Source organism: Microcaecilia unicolor, chromosome 1 (genome assembly GCF_901765095.1).
Source record: "Microcaecilia unicolor chromosome 1, aMicUni1.1, whole genome shotgun sequence".
Lineage (NCBI taxonomy): Eukaryota > Metazoa > Chordata > Amphibia > Gymnophiona > Siphonopidae > Microcaecilia > Microcaecilia unicolor.
Window position 1 is genome coordinate 303525813 of NC_044031.1, and position 15218 is coordinate 303541030.

The following is a 15218-nucleotide window of genomic DNA, read 5'->3' on the forward strand; positions in this document are numbered from 1 at the left end:
TCATAGCACTCCAAGTTGTTGATCTGCCAATAGGCAGAACCAGACAGCTGAGGCTCACCAAAACAAGGCACCCCAACAAGGGTCCGAGTGGGGGGAATAAGGGAGGGATCAGGTCTCCCGGGTTTGGAATCCCTGGGGCAAGAGACCCCCCGCAGGCCTCAGTCCCTATCCAGCAGTAAGACAAGAGGCACTGGTTTGCTGGGGATTGCAGAGCCCACTTATAGGCTTTATTGTTCAATTTTTTAATCAGTCTCCATCTGCTGGTAGGCATGCATAACCCATCTGTGCCACTCTAGAGGGATGCTACGGAATAATTGGGGTTTGCGGCTGGGGAGGATTAGCCTCCCCAAGCCTCTTATACCGGGCACCTATGGGAATAAGCATGTTTAGAACAAGGGATAATCAATCTATAATCATTAAAAGAACGAGGAAACCAAGGCAGGACAAAGCAAGATAACACCCTAAAAGTTAGAACTCATATCTTAAAGTACAACAGTAAGGTCTTCAGAAGAAAATGCCTTCTGCCTTCGCTGCTCTTCTGTGAAAACGAAGGCTGAAGGCCCAAAGCAGTAGTCAAACTGGAAAAAGAAAAAAAAAAAAGAAGACTCCAGAGATATGAAGGACCAGAATACTAAGGGCTGAGATCAAGCTCCTTGAAGAACTCAATCCTGGAGACTGGAATCTGATGTTACTATTAATCAATTACGAGCTTTAAGGCTGACACCTTAGTACAGAATGATGAACCAAGGCCACCATGTTCTACTGAATTGCATCAATAACTGTAAGGCTAGATCAGACTTGCAGCTTTAGGACTGTAGCTACCAGCACTACATCAAAGAACTCTGTAAGGGTCTCAAATAAGCAAGAGGCTACTCAACAAATTATAAATGCTTCCAATGATTTTTCTTTTTTAAATGGAGCTTAAAACCTCTATTGAGGAGGGAGGAAGTGACGTCATCGGGTAGCATGGCAGCCTAGCCCCATAGCTCCCTCTCCCAACGCCGAAATATCGGGTAAAATAGTGATCTACCGGGAGAAAATTTCAGCTAGAGTGAGCGGATCTCACCTTAGACTAGCTGTAGACATGAGCAAAACAGCTTCCACTCAGAAAAAAGAAGCGGACAGGGCGGAGAAAAGCATGGCGAACAAGGCCGCCAAGCACCACGAGTCTCCGGAGCGCGCGTCTCCGCCGGACTCGGACTCAGTGCTCTCCATGTCCGAATCGCGAGCCCCTTCTTCGAAAAAAGGAATGTCCGGTGAGCTCCGCAAGTTTCTTTCTACTATCCAGACGGAGATCAAGCAGTCCAAAGATGAAATATTAGAGCGGATGGATACCTTAAGCGCGGATCTCAGAGAACTGGGCGGCAGAGTGGAGGAGGCAGAGCTGAAAACAGACGAACATGCCGAAACTCTAAATAAGCACGCCACCACGCTGCAAGAGATGGAGCAAAAGAATGCGCTCCTGGAATACAAATTAGACGATCTCGAGAATAGGGGACGGAGGAACAATCTCCGTTTCCAAGGAGTTCCAGAAGGCGGGGAAACAGAGAACGTGGTGGAGATAGTAAAAACATTGTGCTCTACTCTGCTGGGCCCTGAGGCGGCAGAAGTGCGGTGCGAGCTGGACAGAGCGCGTAGGGCACGCGAAAGGAGCAGCAGATGCGAGATATAATTGTGCGGTTTCACAAGTACGAGATCAAGGAAAAAATCTTGGCGTCTGCAAGACGGACAAAGAAAGCGAATGATACATACCTGTAGCAGGTGTTCTCCGAGGACAGCAGGCTGCTTGTTCTCACGACTGGGTTGACGTCCACGGCAGCCCCCACCAACCGGAACAAAACTTTGCGGGCGGTCCCGCACGCAGGGCACGCCCACCGCGCATGCGCAGCCGTCTTTCCGCCCGTGCGCGACCATTCCCGCTCAGCTGAATGACAAGCAAAGGAATGAGTAAAACGCAACTCCAAAGGGGAGGAGGGAGGGTAGGTGAGAACAATCAGCCTGCTGTCCTCGGAGAACACCTGCTACAGGTATGTATCATTCGCTTTCTCCGAGGACAAGCAGGCTGCTTGTTCTCACGACTGGGGTATCCCTAGCTCTCAGGCTCACTCAAAACAAGAACCCAGGTCAATTGAACCTCGCAATGGCGAGGGCATAACAGAAATTGACCTACGAAGAACAACTAACTGAGAGTGCAGCCTGAACAGAATAAATCGGGTCCTGGAGGGTGGAGTTGGATTCAAACCCCAAACAGATTCTGCAGCACCGACTGCCCGAACCGACTGTCGCGTCGGGTATCCTGCTGGAGGCAGTAATGTGATGTGAATGTGTGGACAGATAACCACGTCGCAGCCTTGCAAATCTCTTCAATAGTGGCTGACTTCAAGTGGGCCACTGACGCTGCCATGGCTCTAACACTATGACCCGTGACATGACCCTCAAGAGCCAGCCCAGCCTGGGCATAAGTGAAGGAAATGCAATCTGCTAGCCAACTGGAGATGGTGCGTTTCCCGACAGCGACCCCCCTCCTATTGGGATCGAAAGAAACAAACAATTGGGCGGACTGTCTGTGGGGCTGTGTCCGCTCCAGATAGAAGGCCAACGCTCGCTTGCAGTCCAATGTGTGCAACTGACGTTCAGCAGGGCGGGTATGTGGTCTGGAAAAGAATGTTGGCAAGACAATTGACTGGTTAAGATGGAACTCTGACACCACCTTTGGCAGAAACTTAGGGTGAGTGCGGAGGACTACTCTATTATGATGAAATTTTGTATAAGGAGCATGAGCTACCAGGGCTTGACTCTACGAGCTGAAGTAACTGCCACCAAGAAAATGACCTTCCAGGTCAAGTACTTCAGATGGCATGAATTCAGTGGCTCAAAAGGAGGTTTCATCAGCTGGGTGAGGACGACGTTGAGATCCCATGACACTGCAGGAGGCTTGACTGGGGGCCTTGACAAAAGCAAGCCTCTCATGAATCGAACGACTAAAGGCTCTCCAGAGATGGCTTTACCCTCTACACGATGAATGGTAAGCACTAATCGCACTAAGGTGATTCCTTACTGAGTTGGTCTTGAGGCCAGACTCTGATAAGTGCAGAAGGTATTCAAGCAGGTTCTGTGCAGGACAAGAACGAGGTTCTAGGGCCTTGCTCTCACACCAAACGACAAAACTCCTCCACTTGAAAAAGTAACTCTTTTTAGTGGAATCCTTTCTAGAGGCAAGCAAGACACGGGAGACACCCTCAGACAAACCCAACGAAGCAAAATCTACGCCCTCAACATCCAGGCCGTGAGAGCCAGAGACTGAAGGTTGGGGTGCAGAAGCGCTCCGTCGTTCTGCGAAATGAGAGTCGGAAAACACTCCAATCTCCATGGTTCTTCGGAGGACAACTCCAGAAGTAGAGGGAACCAGATCTGGCGGGCCAAAAAGGCGCTATCAGAATCATGGTGCCGTGGTCTTGCTTGAGCTTCAGTAAGGTCTTCCCCACCAAAGGTATGGGAGGATAAGCATACAGGAGGCCGGTCCCCCAATGGAGGAGAAAGGCATCCGACGCCAGTCTGTCGTGTGCCTGTAGTCTGGAACATAACAGAGGCAGCTTGTGGTTGGTCTGAGAGGCGAAAAGGTCCACCGAGGGAGTGCCCCACTCTCGGAAGATCTTACGTACCACTCTGGAATGGAGCGACCACTCATGCGGTTGCATGACTCTGCTCAGTCTGTCTGCCAGACTGTTTACGCCTGCCAGGTATGTGGCTTGGAGAAGCATGCCGAACTGGCAGGCCCAACGCCACATCCCGACGGCTTCCTGACACAGGGGGCGAGATCCGGTGCCCCCCTGCTTGTTGATGTAATACATTGCAACCTGATTGTCTGTCCTAATTTGGATGATTTGGCAGGACATCCGATATCTGAAGGCCTTCAGTGCGTTCCAGACCGCTCGGAGCTCCAGGAGGTTGATCTGAAGATCTTGTTCCTGGAGGGACCACAGCCCATGGGTGTGGAGCCCATCGACATGAGCTCCCCACCCCAGACGAGATGCATCCGTCGTCAGCACCTTCGTGGGCTGCGGAATATGGAATGGACGTCCCACAGTCAAATTGGTCCGAATTGCGGCAACTGAGGGACAGGCGGATGACATCTTCTAGATTCCCGGTAGCTTGACACCACTGGGAAGCTAGGGTCCATTGAGCAGGTCTCATGTGAAGGCGAGCCATGGGAGTCACATGAACCGTGGAGGCCATATGACCCAGGAGTCTCAACATCTGCCGAGCTGTGACTTGCTAGGACGCTCTGGTCTGGGAAGCGAGGGACAGGAGGTTGTGGGCCCTCGCTTCGGGAAGAAAGGCCTGAGCCGTCTGTGAATTCAGCAGAGCTCCTATGAATTCCAGAGATTGGGCTGGCTGGAGATGGGACTTTGGGTAATTTATCACAAACCCCAGCAGCTCCAGGAGGTGAATAGTGCACTGCATGGACCGGAGAGCCCCTGCTTCCGAAATGTTCTTGACCAGCCAATCGTCGAGATACGGAACACGTGGACTCCCAGCTTGCGTAGATACGCCGCGACCACCACGAGGCACTTCGTGAACACCCGTGGGGCAGAGGCGAGCCCAAAGGGCAGCACACAATACTGAAAGTGCCGTGTCCCCAGACGGAATCTGAGATACTGTCTGTGAGCTGGCAGTATCGGGATGTGAGTGTAAGCGTCCTTTAAATCCAGGGAACATAGCCAATCGTCTTTCTGAATCATTGGTAGAAGGGTGCCCAAGGAAAGCATCCTGAACTTCTCTTTGACCAGGTATTTGTTCAGGCCTCTCAGGTCTAGGATGGGGCGCATCCCTCCTGTTTTCTTTTCCACAAGGAAGTACCTGGAATAGAATCCCTGCCCTTCCTGCCCGGGTGGTACGGGCTCGACCGCATTGGCGCTGAGAAGGGCGGAGAGTTCCTCTGCAAGTACCTGCTTGTGATGGGAGCTGAAGGATTGGGCTCCTGGTGGGCAATTTGGTGGAGTGGAGGCCAAATTCAGGGTGTATCCGCACCGCACTATTTGGAGGTTATCAGAGGCCACCTTTGGTGAAAAACTTTCAACCTCCCCCCGACCGGCAGGTCGTCCGGTACAGACACTTTGATGGCGGCTATGTTCCCATGGATCCAGTCAAAAGCCCGTCCCCGGCTTTTGCTGTGGAGGCGCAGGGGGCTGCTTGGGCGCACGCTGTTGACGGGAACGAACGCGCTGGGACTGTCCCTGTGCCTGAGGAGGCCTTCGGGCCGGCTGGGTGTTCCTACGCTTGTTGTAGGCATAGGGCGCAGCCTGCCTGGCCCGGGAAAAACGTCCACCTGCTGAGGTGGATGCTGAAGGCACCCGGTGGGAGAGCTTGTCGAGAGCGGTTTCCCGCTGGTGTAGTTGGTCCACCAATTGCTCGACCTTCTCGCCAAAGATGTTATCCCCCCGGCAAGGGACATCCGCCAGTCGTTGCTGGATGCGGTTGTCCAGGTCAGAGGCACACAGCCAGGAGAGTCTGCGCATCACTATACCTTGGGCCGCAGCTCGAGATGCCACATCACAGGTGTCACAGATACCCCTGGACAGGAATTTTCTGCACGCCTTCAGCTGCCTGACCACTTCCTGAAAAGGCTTGGACTGCTCCGGAGGGAGCTTGTCGACCAGGTCCGCCAGTTGCTTCACATTGTTCCGCATGTGAATGCTCGTGTAGAGCTGGTATGACTGGATGCGGGTCACGAGCATGGAAGATTGGTAGGCCTTCCTCCCAAACGAGTCCAGAGTGCAAGACTCCCGCCCCGGGGGCGCTGAGGCGGTATCCCTCGAACTCCGTGCTCTCTTGAGAGCAGAGTCCACGACCGCCGAGTCATGAGGCAATTGGGGCCGCATCAGCTCTGGGTCAGTGTGGATCCTGTATTGGGACTCCGCTTTCTTGGGGATGGTGGGGTTAGAAAGGGCTTCAGCCAGTTCCGAAGCAGTGTCTCTTTGAGGACATTGTGCAACGGCACCGTGGAAGACTCTCTAGGTGGTGATGGATAGTTGAGGACCTCAAGCATCTCAGCCCTCGGCTCATCCACAGTAACCACGGGGAAGGGAATGCAGATGGACATATCCCTGACAAAAGAGGCAAAGGAGAGGCTCTCAGGAGGTGAGAGCTTCCTCTCCGGTGAAGGAGTGGGGTCAGAGGGAAGGCCCTCAGACTCCTCTGAGGAGAAATATCTGGGGTCCTCCTCCTCCCCCCACGAGGCCTCTTCCTCGGTGTCGGACATGAGCTCTTGCAGCTCAGACCTGAACCGGGCCCGTCTCGACTGCGAGGAATCTCTAGGACAGCTACTTTCCCTTTTCCAAGTGTTACTTCCCTATTTTACTTCTCTGTTCTCCTGCACCTGTTAATACAGATATTTTCTCTAAGAGAATCCATTTTGTAGCTGGGTTCCATTTTGTTTTCAGTTTCTTGACCTAACTTTTCCAATTCAAGTCATCTAGCCCTTCTTCCAGGCTTAATCACTAGGCCTAGCTTTTCCAACAAGGCCTCAATCATAGAAGCCATTGGTTTTAAACTTGGTCATTGTTTTTAACAGCCTGATTTCCAAGGTTTGGCCTTCCACCATTCCAGTGGGGGCTCCTGGCCGTATCATATCTCTACATTCCCCTCTTGTCACCCCAGCAGCTGGGGGTGACACAAAGCTAGTTTGTCACTGTCTATTCCAGAAGGTGCCAAACCATCAAATGAGAGGGCGTGTTTTGGCCTTAGGAATTGTCGGTACAAAAGTAGGAAACTTCAGTCTCAGGTGTTGATATATATTCTGGGGCGTATGGAATTCCCTTTTCATTACCCAACCCCTTGGGCCATAATCCTGATGTCACCCCTCTTGAGACTTGCTCAAACCTGTGGTAAGAAAGGTTTTATGAGTGAGAACGATTTTATGGGTCCATCTACAAAATCCATCAGGCTTATCCTATTGATTTTTCAAGCATAGTTTCATGAAGCAGGAATATGTATCCTTATACATTTTCACCACTGAATGATCTTTTTCCTGCTGTAAGCGGATTGTACATATCATTGCAGGTTATATACTGATTGGCATTATTTGACAATGTCTAATATTCAGCATTATTTTGTAAATAGTATCAATCTCAGGTGTATCATACTAATAAATAGTTGCAGGTCTTTCTATGGCTTCTATTGCATCTGTTGTGTCTGTCTCAGTGGTCTTAGGAAGGAATAGCAATTTTGATTAAGCATTCTATTAATCCTTTAGGGCCTAATCCTTATTGTTATGGGCTCAACAAATATACTACTACTTAACATTTCTAGATCGCTACTAGGGTTACGCAGCGCTGTACAGATTAAGAAAAAGGACAGTCCCTGCTCCAAGGAGCTTACAATCTAATATGATTAGTACTCTGACTGCAGGCCGTTTGGTATTCAGAATCCTTAAGCAGGTTGGGCCTTACGTCTACCTGTCATGGCCATCCAATCACGAGCACTAAGAAGTGGATAGCAACTATGAGGTTGCATCATATCGCAAAAATGGTAGTGGCAATTTCTATGGGTCAATCCCATATATCTTTATAATTATGAAACCCTACAGGAAGGGAACCAAGAAAAATAATACTAAGAAGGGCTATACATAGATCTTGACATATGCATAATGACTTTATATGAGCACGAGCCCTCCCCAGGGCTATATATATCCCTTACCATCACCCCACTTGAAGCTTGGTCAAACCTACAGAGACATGCAGCTGAGTAAGCCTATTGAAAAACCCACTCGGTTATACCAAAGTCAAATAATGACATAGCTGACAGTTACTTAAACAGGATATACCCCTACATTGTGATATCTTGGCTAATAGTAGGGTTTGATGTGACCCTCGTATGAGCGGTATCAACTTGAATTTAAATTACATAAACAGAAATGGCAAAAAGGAGTTTCATGAAATGTTCAAAATCAATGCAAAAAGAAAATGAAGACAATTAGAGTCCAATTATAACTGTCCAATCATAATAGGGAGTGTGTCAAAAATAAGACCTTTCCAATATATAGACAGGATTAATGCTACACTGAAAATAAATTAAAATATGAGTCCATAATGTCAATAAATAGCAACTGTAAACTTCAAATTAATTATCTCTTGATCTTGCTTAATGGTTAGGGTGGTGGACTTTGGTCCTGGGGAACTGAGGAACTGAGTTCGATTCCCGGCACAGGCAGCTCCTTGTGACTCTGGGCAAGTCACTTAACCCTCCACTGCCTGCCGCATTGAGCCTGCCATGAGTGGGAAAGCGCGGGGTACAAATGTAATTAAAAAAAATAAATAAATAAAAAAAATAAAAATATTTGCCGGAGGTTCTAGTTCTGAGATGTCTACCGCTGTGATTCTGAGTACTTAAACTTGGCTGCAATTCAGGGGTAGGGGAGGTGAAGGAGGAATTTTCAACAGGTATCAAGGAGTTGCACAAAAGTATACTCATGGGTGACAGAACTTTTCTGTGTCTCTGGTGGGCTTGTCTGACCATCAAGTTGTAGTTGCTTTGGAGTGGGCCAAGGGAGAGCTACACCGTCCAAGTTGATCAGGGTCAGGCTCTGTGATGTTTGCAAGGGCGGAGAGGTCAGCAACAGTAAGTTCACTTTGAGGGACAGCGGATGGTTGTGCTACACTGAGGATCTCTTGCTAAGGAATGTCCTCAGTGACTAGATCTGGTTGCTTTTGGTTAGTCTTGTGGGGGAAAGAAAAGGTGCCATTTGTCAAGCAGGTCAGAAACTTCAATGTGACTGTTCTGGAGGACAAAGAAATCTGGAGATTCAGGAGTCATCGGTTGTCCAATCGCAACCTGTATACTTTCAATACGGGCACGTCGTTCGGTAGGTGGTTGTAGCCTCACATTGGCGGCGGGAGGGGGTCCCCCCGTTAGCAAAGTGGCTTAATAAACTGAGGTACGTGTGGGAAATGGAGAGACTAATGGCAACTAATGGGAAAATGGCAACTAGTTTGGAAATACATCCCGTCTGATGTTCTATCAGTTTAGCATAATTGTTGAGAGTGTGAAAAGAATGAGAGTGGCAAGTGGTGTCCTTCAAGGTGGGAGGCGGGTGGGGGGGTGTTATAAGAACTAATAAAACAAAAAAAAAATTGAAGTTTGGAAATGTTGATACTGGAAAGTTGAAACTGTTGTAGGATGCCATGCAAGTTGTATTAGTGAGCTATTTGTACAAGCAACAGAACAATGCTCTCTTGCTGATTGTAATATGTTTTTTGTTTCCTTGTCATGTTTCACTGGACAATAAAGACTTCTTGCAAATTAAAAAAAAAAAACCTCTATTGAGGTACCCCTCTGCTCAACTGATGCCCAATTCTCCAACTGGGTCTGGAGCTGCCTCAGTAACCAATCCAGATGAAGCTGCATGGTTTGCCTGTCACTATCTTAAGGCTGTGCGGTGCCTTTATGGGGCAAAGCACACAGAACTTTTTTCTCATCTCCACCCACTAGTTGACAAGCAAAACTCACAAACTTTGGGATGTCTGGTGAGAACACTAATAAATGGGTGAATATAAAATGAAGGAATAAATTATCGGGACACTGCAACCACAATTCCCCAAGGAGTGGCCTAGTGGTTAGAGTGGTGGACTTTGGTCCTGGGGAACTGGGTTCGATTCCCACTGCAGGCACAGGCAGCTCCTTGTGACTCTGGGCAAGTCACTTAACCTTCCATTGCCCCAGGTACAAATAAGTACCTAAGCCACATTGAGCCTGCCAAGAGTGGGAAAGCGCGGGGTACAAATAAAAAAAAAATAACAGAAAAAACACAAGTCACAGATACAAAAATGCTGAACACAAGTATACCACTGAGGAAGAAAAAATTTGCCTGAAGAAAAGGAACGAATGAAACATTTTCTTGTTGGTTATATTATAATTTAAGGGCAGAGAGGGAAAAAAGCGAAGATACTTACCTGTAGCAGGTATTCTCCGAGGACAGCAGGCTGATTGTTCTCACATGTGGGTCGACGTCTGTGTCGGCCCAGGAAACGGAGCAAATTTTTGAAGCAAAAAAAAAAATTTTTGCCCAGAGTCTTCTGGCGCGTGAATCACGCACACGGCGCATGAGCGGACAACTTCCCCCCCTCGCACGAGCGTGCCCCTTAGTTAAATCAAAAAGCATACAACAAAATAGTAACAACTCCAAAGGGGAGGTGGGTGGGTTTGTGAGAACAATCAGCCTGCTGTCCTTGGAGAATACCTGCTACAGGTAAGTATCTTCGCTTTCTCCAAAGACAAGCAGGCTGATTGTTCTCATATGTGGGGTATCCCTAGCAACCAGGCTCACTCGAAACAATGAACATTGGTCAATTGGGCCTCGCAATGGCAAGGACATAACATAGATTGACCTGAAACCATAAACAACTGAGAGTGCAGCCTAGAACAGAACAAAAATGGGCCTAGGAGGGTGGAGTTGGATTCTAACCCTGAACAGATTCTGCAGCACTGACTGCCCAAACCGACTGTCGTGTCGGATATCCTGATGAAGGCAGTAGTGAGATGTGAATGTGTGGACAGATGACCACGTTGCAGCCTTGCAAATCTCCTCAATGGAGGCTGACTTTAAATGAGCCACTGACGCAGACATGGCTCTAACATTATGAGCAGTGACATGGCCCTCTAGTCAGCCCAGCTTGGGCATAAGTGAAGGAAATGCAATCTGCTAGCCAATTGGAGACTGTGCGTTTTCCGATAGCGACTCCTGGGCGGACTATCTGAAGGGCTTTGTCCGCTCCACGTAAAAGACCAATGCTCTCTTGCGGTCCAAGGTATGCAAACTGATTTCGCCAGGGCAGGTATGCGGACGGGGAAAGAATGTTGGGAAGACAATTGACTGGTTCAAGATGGAACTCAGACACCACCTTCGGTAGGAACTTAGGGTGCGTGCGGAGGACTACTCTGTTGTGATGAAACTTGATATAAGGAGCATGGACTACCAAGGCCTGAAGTTCACTGACCCTAAGAGCTGAAGTAACAGCCACTAAGAAAACGACCTTCCAGGTCAATTACTTCAGATGGCAGGAATTCAGTGGCTCAAAAGGAGGTTTCATCAGCTGGGTGAGAATGTTAAGATCCCATGACACCGGTGGAGGTTTGACAGGGGGCTTTGACAAAAGCAAACCTCTCATGAAGCGAACAACTAAAGGCTGTCCAGAGATAGGCTTACCCTCTACATGGCGATGATAAGCACTAATTGCACTAAGGTGAACCCTTATGGAGTTGGTCTTGAGACCAGATTCCGACAAGTGTAGAAGGTATTCACGCAGGGTCTGTGTAGGACAAGAAAGAGGATCTAGGGCCTTGCTGTCACACTAGACGGCAAACCTCCTCCATTTGAAAGAGTAACACCTCTTTGTGGAATCTTTCCTGGAAGCAAGCAAGACTCGGGAGACACCCTCTGAAAGACCCAAGGAGGTGAATTCTAAGCTCTCAACATCCAGGTGACAGCCAGAGACTGGAGGTTGGGATGCAGAAGCGACCCCTCGTTCTGGGTGATGAGGGTTGGAAAACACTCCAATCTCCACGGTTCCTCAGAGGACAACTCCAGAAGAAGTGGGAACTAAATCTGACGCGGCCAGAAGGGAGCAATCAGAATCATGGTTCCGCAGTCTTGCTTGAGTTTCAGCAAAGTCTTCCCCACTAGAGGTATGGGAGGATACGCATACAGGATGCCTTTCCCCAATGCAGGAGAAAGGCATCTGATGCTAGTCTGTCGTGGGCCTGAAGCGTGGAACAGAACTGAGGGAGCTTGTGATTGATCTGAGTGGCAAAAAGATCCACCGACAGGGTGCCCCACGCTTGGAAGATCTTGCGGGTTATGCCCATGTTCAGTGACCACTCGTGAGGTTGCATTATCCTGCTCAGCCTATCGGCCAGACTGTTGTTTACGCCTGCCAGATAAGTGGCTTGCAGAAACATGCCATGACGGCACGCCCAAAGCCACATCTGGACGGCTTCCTGACACAGAGGGCGAGATCCGGTGCCCCCCTGCTTGTTGGTGTAATACATGGCACCCCTGATTGTCTGTCTGAATCAATATGATTTGGTTGGACAGCCGGTCTCTGAAAGCCTTTAGAGCGTTCTAGATCGCTCGCAATTCCAGGAGATTGATCTGAAGACCTTTTTCCTTAAAGGACCAGGCACCTTGAGTGTGAAGCCCATCTACATGAGCTTCCCACCCCAGGAGGAATGCATCCGTCGTCACCACTTTTTGTGGCTGAGGAATTTGGAATGGACGTCCTAAGGTCAAATTGGATCGAATCGTCCACTACTACAGAGAATTCCGTAAGTCAGTGGACAGTTGGATTACATCCTCTAGACTCCCCGCAGCTTGATACCACTGGGAAGCTACTGTCCACTGAGCTGATCTCATGTGTAGGCGTGCCATGGGAGTCACATGAACTGTGGAGGCCATCTGCCCCAGAAGTCTCAACATCTGCCGAGCCGTGATCTGTTGAGACGTTCGAACTATGGACACCAGGGACAGGAGGTTGTCTGCCCTTGCCTCGGGAAGATAAGCTCGAGCTGTCTTTGTGTTCAACAGAGCTCCAATGAATTCCAACTTTTGAACTGGGGTGAGATGGGACATGGAATAATTGATCACTAACCCCAGTAGTTCTAGCACCTGAATAGTCATTCGCATGGACTGTAGAGCGCCTGCCTTCGAGGTGCTCTTCACCAGCCAATTGTCGAGATAAGGGAACACATGCACTCCCAGTCTGTGTGGCGACGCTGCGACTACCAGTAGGCACTTTGTGAACACTCTGGGCACAGACACCAGACCAAAGGGCAGTGCACAGTACTGAAAGTGCTATGTTCCCAGCCAAAATCTACTACTTAACATTTATAAAGCGCTACCAGGATTACGCAGCGCTGTACAATTTAACACAGAGGACAGTCCCTGCTCGAAGGAGCTTACAATCTAAAGATACTTCCTGTGAGCTGGGAGTATCGAAATGTGTGTGTAAGCATCCTTTAAGTCCAGAGAGCATAGCCAATCATTTTCTTGAATCATGGGAAGAAGGGTGCTGAGGGAAACTATCCTGAACTTTTCTCGGACAAGAAATTTGTTCAGGGCCCTCAAGTCTAGGATGGGACGCATCCCCCCCACCCCCCCCACCCCCATCTTTTTCTGCACAAGGAAGTACCTGGAATAGAATCCCAGCCCTTCTTCCCCTGGTGGAACGGATTCCACCGCTTGGGCCTTCAGAAGGGCGGAGAGTTCCTCTGCAAGTGCCTGTTTGTGCTGGGAACTGTAAGAATGAGCTCCCGGTGGGCAATTTGGAGGTTTGGATTCCAGATTGAGGGTGTATCCTGACCAGACTATTTGAAGGACCCACCGATCGGAGGTTATGAGAGACCACCTTTAGTGAAAAAATATCAACCTACCCTCAACCGGCAAGTCGTCTGGTACGGACACTTTTATAGAGGCTATGCTTAACTGGAGCCAGTCAAAAGCCCGTCCCCTGCTTTTGCTGGGGAGCAGCACGGGCCTTAGATGCACGCTGTTGACGAGAACGAGCGAACTGGGGCTGAGTCTGGGAAGGCTGTCGAGAAGCAGGAGTGTACCTATGCCTAGGATAGGAATAGGGAGCACTCTTCCCCCCAAAATACCTCCTAGATGAGGAGGCAGTAGCAAAAGACGCCCGGTGGGAGAGAGAATCCATAGCATCATTATGCTTCTTGATCTGATAAACAAGATCCTCGACAAAAAGGTTGTCACCCCCGGCAAGGAACATCTGCCATTCGCTGCTGGACTGAATGATCCAGGTCAGCGACACACAGCCATGAGAGTCTACGCATCACTATACCTTGAGCAGCGATCCTGGATGCTACATCAAAAGTGTCGAACGTACCCCTAGCCAGGAATTTTCGACACGCCTTCTGCTGCCTGACCACCTGGCGAAAAGGCTCGGCTTGCTCCGGAGGGAGTGCATCAACCAAGCTAAACAGTTGCCTTATCGATTTCCGCAAGTGAAAACTTGTGAAGAGCTGGTATGATTGAATCTTGGCAGCGAGCATAGCGGCCTGATAGGTCTTCCTCCCTAAAGAATCAAGAGTCCTAGCTTCTCTGCCTGGGGGCGCCAAAGTATAGTTTCTAGTACCCCTGGCTCTCTTGAGGGCGGAATCCACCACCATAGAATTATGGGGTAACTGAGACCTCATCAATCCAGGTTCACCATGGATCTGATACTGGGATTCAGCTTTCTTGGGGAACACAGAGCCAGACAGAGGGGCCTACCAGTTTCGCATAAGGACTTCCTTCAGTACCTTATGCAGATAGACTGTCCCAGCCTCTTTAGGTGAAGAAGAATAATCCAGGACTTCGAGCATCTCAGTCCTGGGCTCATCCTCAACCTCCAAAGGGAAGGGAATAGCCATAGCCATTTCCCGGACAAAAGAGGAAAAGGAAAGACTCTCCGGTGGAGATAGTCTCCTCTCTGGTGGAGGGGAATGTTCAGAGGGAATCCCATAGGACTCCTCAGAAGAAAAGTACCTGGGATCTTCCTCTCACTCCCACAAACGCTCCTGCTCAGTATCAGATAAGACCTATCTTCAGGTACTCTGACACTGGACCTGCCTTGACGCCGAGGAACTATGTCCTCAATGGCAATGTTGAGAGGCCGATGCCCGCTCGGACTGCGGCGACGCTTCCTCCACCGACGTCGAAGGGGAATCAACCTGGGTGGAAGGCATCGTAGTCAGGGACCTCACCACAGGAGAAGGGCCAGACACCGCTGCAGCAGATGGTACAGAAGGCGCAAGCACCCCTGACACTGAAGCTGACGTAGCAGTCCCTCCAGAAGTTCTGGAAACAAGGCCCAGATGCGCTCGTTGAGAGCCACCATCGGAGAAGGCTGCAGGGTCGGTGGAACAGGCGGTGTCAGAATTTGTGGAGGCTCGGGAGCAGGTACCGGGCTGCTAGGAGACCTATGCATTGGCACCTCCTGCATCGAGGGGGAGTGATCCTCTCGGCGCAGACACTTCTCGGGTGCAGACTCTCTCGATGCCCCGGAGCTCCCAGCACCTTGTGTCGAAGGAGAACGATGACGGTGCTTCTTCGCCTTCGCTCGACGCCAGTCATCGAGACTCCTCGGTACCGATGAGAAGGACTTGGAATCCTCACATCTCCTCGGGGCCGGGTCCGACGAAGGTTGGTCCTGGGGGGGCCTGCATAACAG

The 15218-nt window shown here is 49.8% G+C and overlaps 1 protein-coding gene across 2 annotated transcripts in view; it reads right to left on the reverse strand.

Moving 5' to 3' along the window:
- SREBF2 (sterol regulatory element binding transcription factor 2) overlaps positions 1-15218 on the reverse strand; it is a 169734-nt gene that overhangs the window by 44111 nt on the left and 110405 nt on the right. The gene's annotated exons all lie outside the window — the stretch shown is intronic.